Below are 14,122 nucleotides of genomic sequence, written 5' to 3'. Positions count from 1 at the left end.
TCCCGCTGTCTTCCTGTGGCTTCTGCTAAGTTGGCTAGTGGCAGACAGTGGGCTTTGGAGCTTCCTGTTTCTTCAAGTCTCCATTTAACGCCTCTTACTCTGAGCCCATTGCTCAAGGACTGTTTTCTTAGACATTGCACCTCTCGGCTGTCTCCCATCCCTCACCATCAACATACATAGGAGGCTCAGTGAGCCCAAGAGTTCTGGGACATAGTGTGCTGTGCTGATGGAGTGTCCACACTAAATTTGTTTTGTTGTTTTGTTTTGTTTTGTTTTTGAGACGGAGTTTTGCTCTTGTTGCCCAGGCTGGAGTGCAATGGTGCAATCTTGGCTCACCGCAACCTCCGCCTCCCAGGTTCCAGTGAGTCTCCTGCCTCAGCCTCTGGAGTAGCTGGGATTACAGGCATGCGCCACCACGCCCGGCTAATTTTTTGTATTTTTAGTAGAGACGGGGTTTCTCCATGTTGGTCAGGCTGGTCTGGAACTCCTGACCTCAGGTGATCCACCCAGTTCAGCCTCCCAAAGTGCTGGGATTACAGGCGTGAACCACTGTGCCCGGCCAGCTTTTTTTTTTTTTTTTTTTTTTTTTTGAGACAGAGTCTCGCTCTGTCACCCAGGCTGGAGTATAGTGGCACAATCTTTGCTTACTGCAACCTCCGCTTCCTGAGTTCAAGTGATTCTCCTGCCTCAGCCTCCTGAGTAGTTGGGACTACAGGCGCACGCCACCATGCCTGGTTAATTTTTGTATTTTTAGTAGAGACAGAGTTTCACCATCTTGCCCAGGCTGGTCTTGAACTCCTGACCTCAAGTGATCTGCCCACCTCAGCCTCCCAAAATGCTGGGATTACAGGCGTGAGCCACCACACCCGGACCACACTAAATTTGGCATGAATATAGGGACTTCCTGGGGGTGGGAAGGAGGGGAAAACTTCCTTGGATCAGAAACAGCGTGGGTCAAAACCCTCACGCTTCTCAGTAGTGGGGTCTTGCCTGTGAACACTCACTGCCCTCGCAACACACCGTGGTCATGGGCTCCACGTAGGTTGGGCAGGGCTCGCCAGGCCAAGGAAGCGGTGTTCCCCGCCCACAGAGAAACACACACTACCTCCTTCCATCTGAGAGTCTAACCAGGACCTCTCTGGCGTTCAGTGCAGCAAATGTTCACGAATGCCAGTTCAGAACGAGCATGGCACTCAGCACTGCTGCAAGGGGAAAGACAAGACTGAGGCTGTCTCACTCCTCCAGGGGCTCATCCTGTCACCAGGCACAGAAAATGCTGCCCTCGGAGCCAGTCTGTGCTGCTGTGAAGGGCATAGCCTGGAGGTAGCAGGCCATACTCGTAGGACACACTTAAATACCCGCCCTGCCACGGACAAGCTGGGGCGCTTTCAGCAAACAGTTTGGCCTCCCTACCAGCTTTCTGGGGCTGTCAGGAATGCATGTACGGTGCATGTGAAATGCTTAGCACCGTGCCCAGCACAGAGGAAGTGCTCCATCAATGGCGGTTTTCTTATTATTTTATGAGATGATTAGTATCCAGATAATAACCTTCCACCTACCTGGAAAACTACCTAATGCAGAGCCCAGCCCAGAACTCCTATGAAAGCCCCTTTCTAAAAAGGCCTCTGAACTGTTACCAACAGCAAGTTCCGTGTGCAGACAATACAGCTCATGGACTTCCCACATCAGCAAGCTGATGGCGGCAGTGGAAGGCAGAGGCTGCTGACGGTGGTGGGGAGGGAGGGGTCCCCAGAGGCCTGAAGGTGCAGGCTGACATGGTGGGGGGTTTGGGTTGGGAAGGAGGGGGAAGTTGAGGTCGGGGCCAGGTTCACAGGGACCTTGAATCAATCCCCTCTAGCCCCTCATATGGCCGGGGGACCTGCTGTCGGTATTGCAGGGCTGTTGACATGGAAGGACTTGTTCAGGAAGCTGATTCTGGGGCCGGATGCAGGTTACACTGAGGGCCACCCATTGGCAAGGAGGCCTGTCAGGGCCTGTTGGAACCCAGACAGGATTTAATGCCAGGATCCATTCTCGACACAAAATTCCAGACAGGGAAATCACCATGTACCGGGCGAAGCCCCTCTCACATCCTTTTTTTTTTTTTTTTTTTTTAATACTTTAAGTTCCAGGGAACATGTACACAACGCGCAGGTTTGTTACATATGTATACATGTGCCATGTTGGTGTGCTGCACCCATTAACTCGTCATTTACATTAGGTATATCTCCTAATACTATCCCTCCCCCCCCTCACCCTACGACAGGCCCCGGTGTGTGATGTTCCCCACCCTGCGTCCAAGTGTTCTCATTGTTCAATTACCACCTATGAGTGAGAACATGCGGTGTTTGGTTTCCTGTCCTTGCGATAGTTTGCTCAGAATGATGGTTTCCAGCTTCATCCATGTCCCTACAAAGGACATGAACTCATCCCTTTTTATGGCTGCATAGTATTCCGGGGTATATACCCTCTCACATCCTTTAATATCATGTGATCCTCACAGTTGAGTGAAACAGCGATCTCTACTTCACAGGTAAAGAACCATGTCCTTAGAGAAGGGACCCCACACTCTTGCTAGTGGCATGGTGAGGCCAAGAACCCAGGACGCAAGCTTCTGCATCAGTGCCCCCTTTTTCGTGGATGGTTTGGGAGTGCTCTTCCTGGCAGGGGCCAGGAAAGTGATTGTTACTGGCTGTCACCCAATGGTATGCAGTGCTGGGCAGTCTTGGGACCGATGCTGGGGTCAAGGACTGAGTGAGCCCCAGGAGGGTGACCCGCACCGGCTCTGGAGTCAGGGAATCTTGCTAGGAGGCCCAGCCCCGTCACCACCAGTGTGGCCTGGGGAGACATGTAAACCTCTCTGAGCCTCAGTTGCCCTAAAGTGAGGATGACTGTGGTACCTACTGCAAAGTGTATCAGGGAAGAATCCCTGAGAAGACATCTGCAAAGACGGAGGCTCTTTCTGTACTGTGAGCATGGGGGTCGGGGGGCGGGCTTGTCTTACAGTAACTACTGCAGTGCCAGTGCTGGGCACAGGCTTGGTTGTAGCAGGGACTCGATCAATATCATCATAATAAAGTCTTTGCGGCCGGGTGCGGTGGCTCAAGCCTGTAATCCCAGCACTTTGGGAGGCCGAGACGGGCGGATCACGAGGTCAGGAGATCGAGACCATCCTGGCTAACACGGTGAAACCCCGTCTCTACTAAAAAATACAAAAAAAAAAAAAACCCTAGCCGGGTGAGGTGGTGGGCGCCTGTAGTCCCAGCTACTCGGGAGGCTGAGGCAGGAGAATGGCGGGAACCCAGGAGGCGGAGCTTGCAGTGAGCTGAGATCCAACCACTGCACCCCAGCCTGGGCAACAGAGCAAGATTCTGTCTCAAAAAAAAAAAAAATAAAATAAAATAAAGTGTTTGCATTTATCATGGACACTTACTAAGTGTCAAGCACTGTGCTAACTGCTTAACTAAATGGATGGTTAGGCAGTTGATGAGAAGGGATTGAATTCTAACAGGAGAGGGGACCTGAGGCCATCTCCAGAGACTGAGTAGACACCAGTGGGGAAACTGCACAGACCCCGAGCAAGGGGCCTTGCCCGGAGGGAGCTGGGGACAGCTTGCCGGCAAAGCCTTGCCAGCAAACACAGGTTCAGAAGAGCCGGGGTCGATTCTCTGTCCTGCCATCATTTTGCTGCATGACTTTGGCCAAACCTCAGACCTCTCTGGGCCTCTCCTTTTGTTCCTGGAGAAAAGATGGAGAGTGCGAGGGGACTTGGGAGCTGAATTGTAAAGGAGGGAGGCTCCTGCACCTGAGGCCTCCGGGCCTGTTGGGATCTGCCGGCCTGAAGGGGATTTCCTGGGGCCAGCCCCATTCCCAGCCCTGCTGACGTCACCCCTGGATGGGTGCCCAGAGTTGGAGGGGATACCCAGAGCAGTGCTCCACTGGGAAAGGAAGGCGGGCACTCTCCCAGCCCACACACCGGCCCTCCCTCTGGGGCTCTGGGGTCTCCCCAGTCCCATCCCCCAGGTGGGGAAGTGGGGATCCCTCCTGTTGAAAGAAGAAGGCACAGCCCCTTGGCCCAAATCTGGATTTGCTGTGTGACCTCAGGCAAGTCCCTGCTCCTTTCTGGGCCTTGGTTCCCTGTCTCTGCAATGAGGAGAGCAGAGATTCCAAGCTCTTCTGGAACTCTTAACACTCAGGGATCTGGCTGGGCGTTAGGGGATCCGGGAAAGGGAAACGGGGAAGGGGGCTGGATTCCAGGGGCTTGCTTCCCACAATAGCACAGAAGGTGTAGGGGGTGGTGGGAAGTGCCGTGGGATAAAGGGAGCCCCGAGTCCTCCAAGTGGCTCCATGAAGGGGCAAAGCCAGCCTGAGGTTTTGGAAACGTATTTATTTTTAAGTGTCCTGTGTCGCTGGGGTCTTTTTCTTCGGGTTTTGAAATGCTACAGAAGTTAGTACTCTGATGTGTGTGTTTGTCAAGCAGAATATGGGCTGTATTTATTCATCCTTTACCCCAAGCCCTTAAAAATATAGACGGCTAATGTCTTCAGTATGTATGAAATATCCCATATGCTCGGAAACAAAAGGGGCTCTGTTATTAAAGTTTCATTTCCACACGCCCCCTCCCCTCCCTCCCGCCCGCCCCCCTGACACCCTGCCCTCCTCCCATCCCGCTCAGCCTGCTCAAGACAGAGCGCGAGTGAGGAGCAGGCGGGCAGGCAGCGGGCAGCCGGGCAGCCGTGGACAGAGGCCCGGGCACAGCCAGTTGCTGCGGCGGAGGGTGTGGTGTCCGGCTACAGGTGAGGGGGCGACCAAAGGGAAGGAGAACAGAGCCTTCCAGGGGAGAGGGGGCCTCGGGGTCCCTGGGATGGTCAGTGGCGGAGTGGGAGTGGAGGTGGCCCTTCTTGCGGGCGCCTGTGGGGCCAGGGCCCTGGCAGGGCCTGGCTGTCTGGGACGGAAATGCCCGCTCTCCTGTTAACTGAAACCACATGTGTCTCCCAGGCAGCGGGGCAGAGATGCCGCCAAGCCTGGTGCTTGGGGCTGGGGGAGAAAAGATGCAGCTGGCCCCACCATGTGCCCCAGGGTGGGTGAGGGGCTGTGCAGGAGGGCTCGGGGTCATTTGCATCCGTACAAGTGAGAGTGTGTCAGTGTGTGAGTGAATGAGTTCTGTGCATGTGCTTATTGCATGAATGAGCGTGTGTGCACACGCGAGAGCCCGTCTGCAGGTCGGTGGGCTGTTCCTGCTTGCAGGGCTGAAGTGGCCTCCTGCGGCCTGAGTCCTGGGCACACTCCTACCTGTCACCCAGAGCTTGGGAGCCTGCTGGCTGCCCCCTAGGAGGGCCCTCTGGGGTGAGGGGATTCTCACCTGAGTAGGGGGTGGTTCTCACTGTGCGGAGACTCCCTCGTGACCACCATCCTCCTTCGTTCCTTTTCTTCCAGCCCAGCTCAGTCTTCTGGCACCTGTGCAACCTCTGCCCATTTCCCCGGGGGGAAGAGCTGAGAAGTAGAGCAAGGAGGTGATAACAACCTCTGCTCCCACGTCTGTTTTCATCTTTTTCAGATCAGTCACCTCCAGGAGCTCGGCATCGCCACTGTAGCCCTGGCAGGTGAGAAAACCTAGCCTGAGTGAGGGACAGCCTCACTCAAGTGAGGGACATGGTGGGCCATCCAGACTCATCGGGGGCACAGAGGACACTGGGATGTGGGCTCTGCCTTGGTGCAAGTCTGGAGTCCGCATTCTTAGGTTCTGTGGCAAATGGGATTCCCCGAGGGCCTAGGTGACCTGAGTCCTGGATCATCTCTCCTTAAGGAATGAGCCTTACTGGGTGCCAGGCTCTGGGTTCTGGTGGTGGCCCTGCCACTGCCTTGCTATGGATGTTGGACAGGTCTCCTCCTGTCTCCGGGCCTGTTTCCCTATCCCCACAATGGCAGAGTTGGGCCAGGATAGTGTTTTCCAAAGTCTGGTGTGTGCACCTCTGGCAGTCCATGAGACGGTGCCACGTGGATTGCCAGTTTTCACTGTAACAAGGAGTGCGTGTTGTTTTTACCCGTTAGGGAAAGGTGTCTAAATAGCATGTCAAGTCAGCGGGTAGATGGAAATAAAGGAATAATTGACCCAAAGGAATAAAAGCCGGGGATCAGGAGAAAATTCTTGTGTTCTGTCCATTTTGGCAATGGGCTCTCGTTATGCTTCCAGCACTTTATTTATTTATTTATTTTTATTTGTTTATTTTGTTTTTTTTAGAGACGGAGTCTCACTCTGTCACCCAGGCTGGAGTCCAGTAGCATGATCATAACTCTTCCAGCTGTTTTTTCTTTTATTTTTTGTAGAGACAGGGTCTCACTATGTTGCTCAGGCTGATCTCAAACTCCTGGCCACAGGCGATCCTTCCCTCATGGCTTCCCAACGCACTGGGATTACAGGCATGAGGCACCATGCGTAGCCGCTTTCATCATTTTAAATGCTCCTAAGAGCACTGGTTTTGACTGTCTAGGGCCTGAAGGTGTGATCTGCTATGTAGACCATCTTTTGGCCCCCACGAACTAGCAACCGCCCTGTAATTCTGTGATTACAGAGTGGAAAGCCCAGTTGCCACCTTAGGGGGTGTGTGTGTGTGTGTGTGTGTGTGTGTGTGTGTGTGTGTGGTGTATGCTGTGAGTGCTATGTGGGAAGGGGCAGGGGATGGAATGCGCAGAGCTGGGGAAAAGATCAGCTGTCCCGAGTAAAAGCTGAATGCCCAAGGTCACAGGCAAGGAGTTTGGGAAAGAGATTGTCCCCTGACTGACGTTTTCAAGTGCTTTGTCCGGACTCAGCCTTGCTTTGAATCACCAGGATGGGTGGGTAGGCGAGAGGCCACCCTGGCCTTGGCCTTTCCTGCCATTCAGCTCTGGCTCCCGGGCCACTTGGCTGTGTTTTATCTGCCAGTCCAGGACAGGCCAGGGAGAGGTGCACTGGGAGGATGCAAGGGTTTTTTGGGGGGGGGCCTTGGCAAAGCTCCCCCGTCAGTTCTCCAGGCGAAACTGGTCAGAGCTGGCATCTTTCAGGACATACTCCCTCTCCCTCCTCCCTTTCTGCTAGGTTTGCTGTTGCTGTTAGTGTTAGTTGTGACCACAGTTGCTTATATGTGGATATTCACTGGTGATTTGTCTCATCACCAGCTCTTTAGGGAAGCCTGACCCTGCTCTGCTGCAGGAAACGCAACTCTCAGGACCATTCTTTCTTGTCTTGTCCTGCAACAGGCAAAGGGTACCAAGCTTTGACTCCAGGATGTGGACAGCATCCTTGGGTGGGGATGAATTCACAGTCCTTTCTTGGTGAGGTAGAGATGCAGAGGAAGGAGCACAGGGCTGGGTCCACCTGATCCCTGACACTAACATGCAGTGTGACCCTAGGCAAGCTCCTTGCCCTCTCTGGTCCGCCTCTCCTCTGGCCCCAGGAGGCATTGTCCTTGATGAGGCTGAAGTGATTCTCTAGTGCTGCCCTAGGATGAAACAAAATCCTATTTCCAGGGACTCCTGTTCTCATGGAAGGGTGCCTTTCCTAGGGGGAAGAACTCTGTGAGTTTTGGAGTTGGGCTTCCTGGAGATGGGCATATGGAGTCATTCAGAGTCCTTGGGCCTGGATTCCCTTGAATCCTGTTTCAAACCCTGGGGAAGCTGCTGGCTGTGGTCAGGGGCATAGCCTCTGCCTGCAGAACATGCCACATTCTAACTGGCCTTCAGTGGCCTTGTGTGTCCTGCTGAACCACTAGCAGCTATACCCAAGGCCAAGGGCAAACAGAGATCTGCTTCATGCTGTCCTGGCATGGGCATCGTTACAGAGAGATCTGCCTGACCAGGGAGTGGGAGGTGGCACTGCTATGTGGGGAGGATGAGTGCTTAAAGAGCAACTCCGTCCCCAAGAAACATTCTCATTTAAAAGCAAAACTGTTCCCATAACTGTGGTCTGGTTAAGTAAGCCACCCCGGTGGGCTAAGGAATGGGGTGCAGATGGAGGCTGAAGATTCTAGAACTTCGTCACTGACAGTGATGCTCTGGGCTCTTGACTTCCTTAGATTTTACTTTGATTTCTTTTTCCTAGGTTTGGTAGGGGCAGTGTGTGGAAGTGGCAACAAAGCAGTTTATCTACAGAGTCACATCCAGATCTATTTGTGGCAATGTTAACTTTAGGCAAGGGAAAACTGAAGTTAGCTGCTGGGTGAGGCAAAAAGAAAAAGAGAAGCTAGGTGACCCCGTGTTCTGCTCCTGTAGCAGCTGTGGGAGCTTGCCAGGCGACTACGTCTCAACTCCACCTTCCTGACCTGCAAAATGGGTTGTTGTGCAAATTCACGGGGTGGCGGCACAGAAGCCCTGGAACACACTGCAGCTGGCACTGAACAAATTGTAGCTCAAAGGCATCAAGCCTGCTGATAACTCTGCTGGCTTAAGGAGGGGGTATGATTGACATTTTACAGAGGGGGGAACACAGCCGCAAGTGGTGTGCGCTAAGATGAGGGAAGAGCACCAACTCTTTCCCAGGCCTGGGTTCCAGTCCCATCCCCGCCCCCACTGGCTCTATAACTTCCAGCAGGTTACTAATCCCACCAAGTCTTAGGTTCCGCATCTGTAAAGTGGGCAGGAATAACACCTACCTCACAAGGCAGTTATGCAGATTAAATGAGCCAACCCTAAGCTCCTGGCACATGGTAGGTGCTCAATGAACACTCTTCTAGCTGAATGGAAACCCAGAGGCCTTTGCTCCTCAAATTGCTCCCCTCTGATAGTCCCAAGTTGGGGCCACAGCCTTTGTGAGTAGTGAGGTTAGATGGCCAGAGGCCCTGGCTCTCCCTGAGGCTGGTCTCAAATCTTGCCATAAACACTACCAAAAGCACTTCTTGGAATGTTTTGCCCGAGTCTCCCAGGTTGGCAGGTGGTCAGGACTAGCGCTTTTCCTTGTCACTGACAGCAGGAATGGTGTGATGGTTCATGCCTGAAGGATATTTAAAGAGATGAGGAAACTCAGAAAACTGAGGCTCAGACAGGGAAGGGGCCTCTGTGGGATCAACGTGGCAACAAGGCAGGGATGGAGGGGTGGAGGCAAGAAGGTAGAAAACCTTATGGGGAGAGGGGAAGGGGAGGCCCTTGGTACCTACCCAGACAGGGCCTCCTTCCCAGCTCCACTGGAGCAGGAATGGGTTAAAGGGGACCGGAAAGGAGAGGAAGAAAGCAAACAGAGTCAGGAGAAAAGCCTGGAGCTGCAAGCTCGCTGGGGTTGTTTGGTCTGGCTGAACCACCTCCTGGGCCACTCCCAGCAGCTCTGCAGACAGACTCCAACCACCCCCACCACATGCACACACACACACACACAAACATGCACACACTGACAGATAAGCACACACTGATACACATGCAGACACACACATAAATACAGGCACAAACACATGACTAAACAGTCACACAGACACACAAATACACACAGATAGATATACATAGACACACACACACAGAGACACACAGATTCATACATACATACCCAGAGACACATATACATCACCCTTACACACAGTTACATAGATACACACAAAGAAACAATTACACAGATTACACACAGACACATATATACAAAATGTCACATAGAAACAAGTATAGACACACAGACACAGATACACGCCCAGACATATACACATGCACACAAACATACACGCACGTGGATATCATGCAGATATCATGCAGATATCCACATAAACACAAGATTCACATACAAATATACACAGTGAATACATAAACACACAGACAGAGGTAGACACGCATGCGCGCACAGACGCACAGCAGAGAAGCTCCAAGCTGGAGGACAGATGCTGGGATGGTGTATTTCTGTAGCTACTTCTCGTTCAACCTGCTCCCCTCTGCCCCAACAACTTAGTCAGGCTCAACTCCCTCACTGCAATAATAACACCTACTGTATACTGGGCATCGCCACGTGTCAGGCTCTGTTCTAGGCTCTTATATTAACTTGTTTAATCCTCACAACAACCACTCTATGAGGTGGGCACTGTGATGAGTCCTGATTTGTACATGGAGAAGAGGGGAAGTCACTTGCCCAAAGCCACACCATTCCTTTATGGCTTCTCCAAGGCAAGCTGCCAGTGCGCAGAGCCGGCTGGTGGACCGCGCCCCCACACTGTCTCAGAGCACTGGGTCGGCTGGCGGACCGCGCCCCCACACTGTCTCAGAGCACTGGGTCGGCTGGCGGACCGCGCCCCCACACTGTCTCAGAGCACTGGGTCGGCTGGCGGACCGCGCCCCCACACTGTCTCAGAGCACTGGGTCGGCTGGCGGACCGCGCCCCCACACTGTCTCAGAGCACTGGGTCGGCTGGCGGACCGCGCCCCCACACTGTCTCAGAGCACTGGGTCGGCTGGCGGACCGCGCCCCCACACTGTCTCAGCACTGGGCCGGCTGGCGGACCGCGCCCCCACACTGTCTCAGAGCACTGGGCCGGCTGGCGGACCGCGCCCCCACACTGTCTCAGAGCACTGGGTTGGCTGGTGGACGGCGCCCCCACACTGTCTCAGAGTACTGGGCCGGCTGGCGGACCGCACCCCCACACTGTCTCAGCACTGGGCCAGCTGGCGGACCGCGCCCCCACACTGTCTCAGAGCACTGGGCTCTTGCTCTGCACCAGGTGTGGGGACCAGCTCTTTCACCTCCAGTATTGCCATGCCCTGTGGAGCAGCAACATGATTTTGCCCTTTCTCAGGTCCAGGGAGAGAAAGTGACCTGCCCACGGTCACAGGGGTTAGAAGGAGCAGGGCTGAACTTCTGAGTGTGTGCTGAGCCAAAGCTTCAGTGAAGAGGAGAGGCAGGTGACAGGGGCTGGCCAACCGAGCAAATCTACAGTTAGACTCAGCGCCCTTCAGCCTCCTCTTTTGGTGTCATCCTTTCCTTGACCTGCTCCCAACTCTTGAGCCTATACTATCCTCCAGCCCTTCCCTGACCAGTATCTGACGCCCTCACACTTGCCAGACTCAACAAGTGAGTCCTGAATGGACTTAATAGTAACCTTGGATAACTGTTGACAAAACGTATTTCCCTTCCATTATTTTATTTCATCCTATGTTAGGAGTAGGGGGAGGGGTTATAATCTTTTGATAAACTTGAGTCTGGGCTCCAGTCCTTAATGAGAGTCCTTGTCAGCATGATGCCAAACTAACTTAAATACGTGTCAGGTCCTCCACTGAGCTCAAAATGCCAACTGCCCAGGTACAGGATGTGGGAGATATGGCATAAAAGTAGCAGTTGTTTAGTGACTTCTTTGTGGACCATAAGCATAATAGGGACATAGCTGATGAAAGAAAAAAAAAGCGAATCTGATGTTAGGCTGCATTAATAAAGGTAGAATGTCCAGAGTGAAGGTGGTTATGGTCTTACCATGCTCTGTGCTGGTCTGGGTTTCTTGTAATATTGGGGTCAGTTCATTTCTGCTGAAGAGTTTCTCATTCTCTGCTTGTTTACCACAAGTGACAGGGAGCTCAGTACCTATTGAGGCACGTAATAACCCAAGGGATCACTTAGGCCAATGCCAAGGGCTGCTGGGAGAGCTGATCTTTATTGAGGACTTTCTTTGCCAGGCACATTTAAATGAGAAGTAGGTACTATTATTATTCTAGTTTTACAGATGAAGAAACTGAGGTACAGAGGGTGATATAACTTGTTCCAGGTGTCACAGCTGGTATGTGGCACAATGCAGTGCTGGAGTGTGGCAGTGGAGACCAGCCCTCCTGACTGCAATGCCAGTGCTGTCCCCTGAAACATAAGGTGAGCACATATGTAATATTACATTATCTAGCAGGTACACTAAAAGGTTTTTTAAAAGGTGGAAAAAAGAAGCCCGTGAAATCAATTATAATAATGCATTTATTTAAACTCCGAATAGCATCATGTTAGCATGTAATAAATGTAAGAAAAAAACTTGTTGCCGGGCGTGGTGGTTCACACCTGTAATCCCAGCACTTTGGGAGGCCGAGGCGGGTGGATCACGAGGTCAGGAGATCGAGACCATCCTGACTAATACGGTGAAACCCTGTCTCTACTAAAAATACAAAAAATTAGCCAGGCGTGGTGGCAGGCGCCTGTAGTCCCAGCTACTGGGGAGGCTGAGGCAGGAGAATGGTGTGAACCCGGGAGGCGGAGCTTGCAGTGAGCCGAGATCGAGCCACTGCACTCCAGCCTGGGCAACAGAGCAAGACTCTGTCTCAAAAAAATAATAATAAAAATAAAAAAATAAAAAAACTTGTTAATGAGACATTTTACATTCTTTTTTTGGTACTAAGTCTTGGAAATGTGGTGTGTATTCTTCATTTACAGCACATCTCAATGTGGGCTAGCCACATTTCAAGTGCTTGGTAGCGCATGTGGCTCGTGGCCACTATGTTGGATGGCACAGTGCTATACCGTATTGCCTTTCGAGGCGCTCGCTGTGGTATAGCCTAGTGTATAGGAAGAATCCATAAATGTCAGTCACTAGTATGATTATTTTTATCACTGGTTGTTGTTGGTGGTGGTCCAGGGAGAAACTGGACTGAGGCCCTAAGCCCTTGGCATAAACTGTGCACTGATGTCACCCTTCTTAATCCAAGTCCTTCAAGCCAGGAGCTCGATGTCTCGCAGGCAGAGCCAACTTCATGAACCTTTGGCCCGTGGACCCAAAAGGGCCAGCATGACTCTCCAGCGGAGGAAGAGAGGCCAGCCCGAAGCCCCTCCGTCTCCCTGGCTGGCCAGCTGGGTACCCCATGAAGTGAAGCTTCCTCGGGGCCTATAAGTCTGTGGCCCATCTGTTCTGGAGTCTGGGGCAGCCAGGCCCACATCTGCAAAGGAGAGGGTAAGGGCCTCTCCTCCCATGGTTCCTTTAGATTGGTTAGGCTTTTAAACAGAAAAAACAAATGAATAAAACCCACTATTCTTTTTTTTTTATTATTATTATACTTTAAGTTCTAGGGTACATGTGCACAACGTGCAGGTTTGTTACATACGTATACATGTGCCATGTTGGTGTGCTGCACCCATTAACTCGTCATTTACATTAGGTATATCTCCTAATGCCATCCCTCCCCCTTCCCCCCTCCCCCGCCCCACAATAGGCCCCGGTGTGTGATGTTCCCCTTCCTGTGTCCAAGTGTTCTCATTGTTCAATTCCTACCTATGAGTGAGAACATGCGGTATTTGGTTTTCTGTTCTTGCGATAGTTTGCTGAGAATGATGGTTTCCAGCTGCATCCATGTCCCTACAAAGGACATGAACTATGCATCCTTTTTAATGGCTGCATAGTATTTCATGGTGTATATGTGCCACATTGTCTTAATCCGGTCTGTCATTGATGGACATTTGGGTTGGTTCCAAGTCTTTGCTATTGTGAATAGTGCTGCAATAAACATACGTGTGTGTGTGTCTTTATAGCAGTATGGCTTATAATCCTTTGAAAACCCACTATTCTTAATACAGCTTTTTTTCCCCTGAAACCCCAGGAGTTAAACAATGGAGCAGTGATGTGGGGTCTGCACTTTCCCCATCCCTGTATGATCTCTGGGCAGCTACATAGTGCTTGTAAAGAGGGAGGGTTCCCAAACCTACCTGCGCATAGGAACCATCTGGGAAGCTTCAAAATACACTGAACACAGGTCCTACCCCCAGAGGTTGTGATTTAATTTGTCTGGGGTGCGGCCAGAGCTTTGGAATGTGTAAAAGATCCTCAGGTGATTCTGATGAGTTGGACAAGTTTGGGAATTGCCATGCTAACCCTCAGGGGCACCAGCTCTGGTAGCCCTCACAGTCACTATGATGCAGGCGTGGTTAGTGTTCCCACTCCACAGATGAAAGATTGGAGGCTCCCAGAAGAAAGGTAACTGGAGCAAGTTCAGCCAGTCAGGAAATGGGTATGGTAGGGATTCACTGGCCATGGTTTTAACCAGCGGTGTGTGGATAAATGTCTAACAACTTGCTCTCTGGAGAAAAAGAGATATGATTTGTAGCACCTGCCAATTTCCGTGGTGTAGCTACTCCCACTGTGGCCCATTTTAAGCCATTGACAATGTCCCTGAATGCAGAGCTGGGAAAGGGTACATTGGCTGCTGAGACAGTGTGGCTGGCT

The 14,122-nt window shown here is 52.0% G+C and overlaps 1 protein-coding gene across 2 annotated transcripts in view; it reads left to right on the top strand.

The window, feature by feature from the left end:
- LOC105466864 (synaptopodin) overlaps window positions 1-14,122 on the top strand; it is a 74,910-nt gene that overhangs the window by 10,845 nt on the left and 49,943 nt on the right. The window contains exon 1 of one of the 2 annotated variants that reach the window (XM_071098205.1): window positions 4,013-4,104. The exons of the other annotated variant lie outside the window; for it this stretch is intronic. The gene's annotated coding sequence lies outside the window, so the exon portion shown is untranslated. Of the gene's footprint in view, window positions 1-4,012; window positions 4,105-14,122 lie in introns of those variants that run through there. 2 annotated transcript variants of the gene reach the window in all.

This window comes from Macaca nemestrina, chromosome 6 (assembly GCF_043159975.1).
Source record: "Macaca nemestrina isolate mMacNem1 chromosome 6, mMacNem.hap1, whole genome shotgun sequence".
Classification (NCBI taxonomy): domain Eukaryota; kingdom Metazoa; phylum Chordata; class Mammalia; order Primates; family Cercopithecidae; genus Macaca; species Macaca nemestrina.
This window is presented reverse-complemented; position numbering and strand designations above follow the sequence as displayed.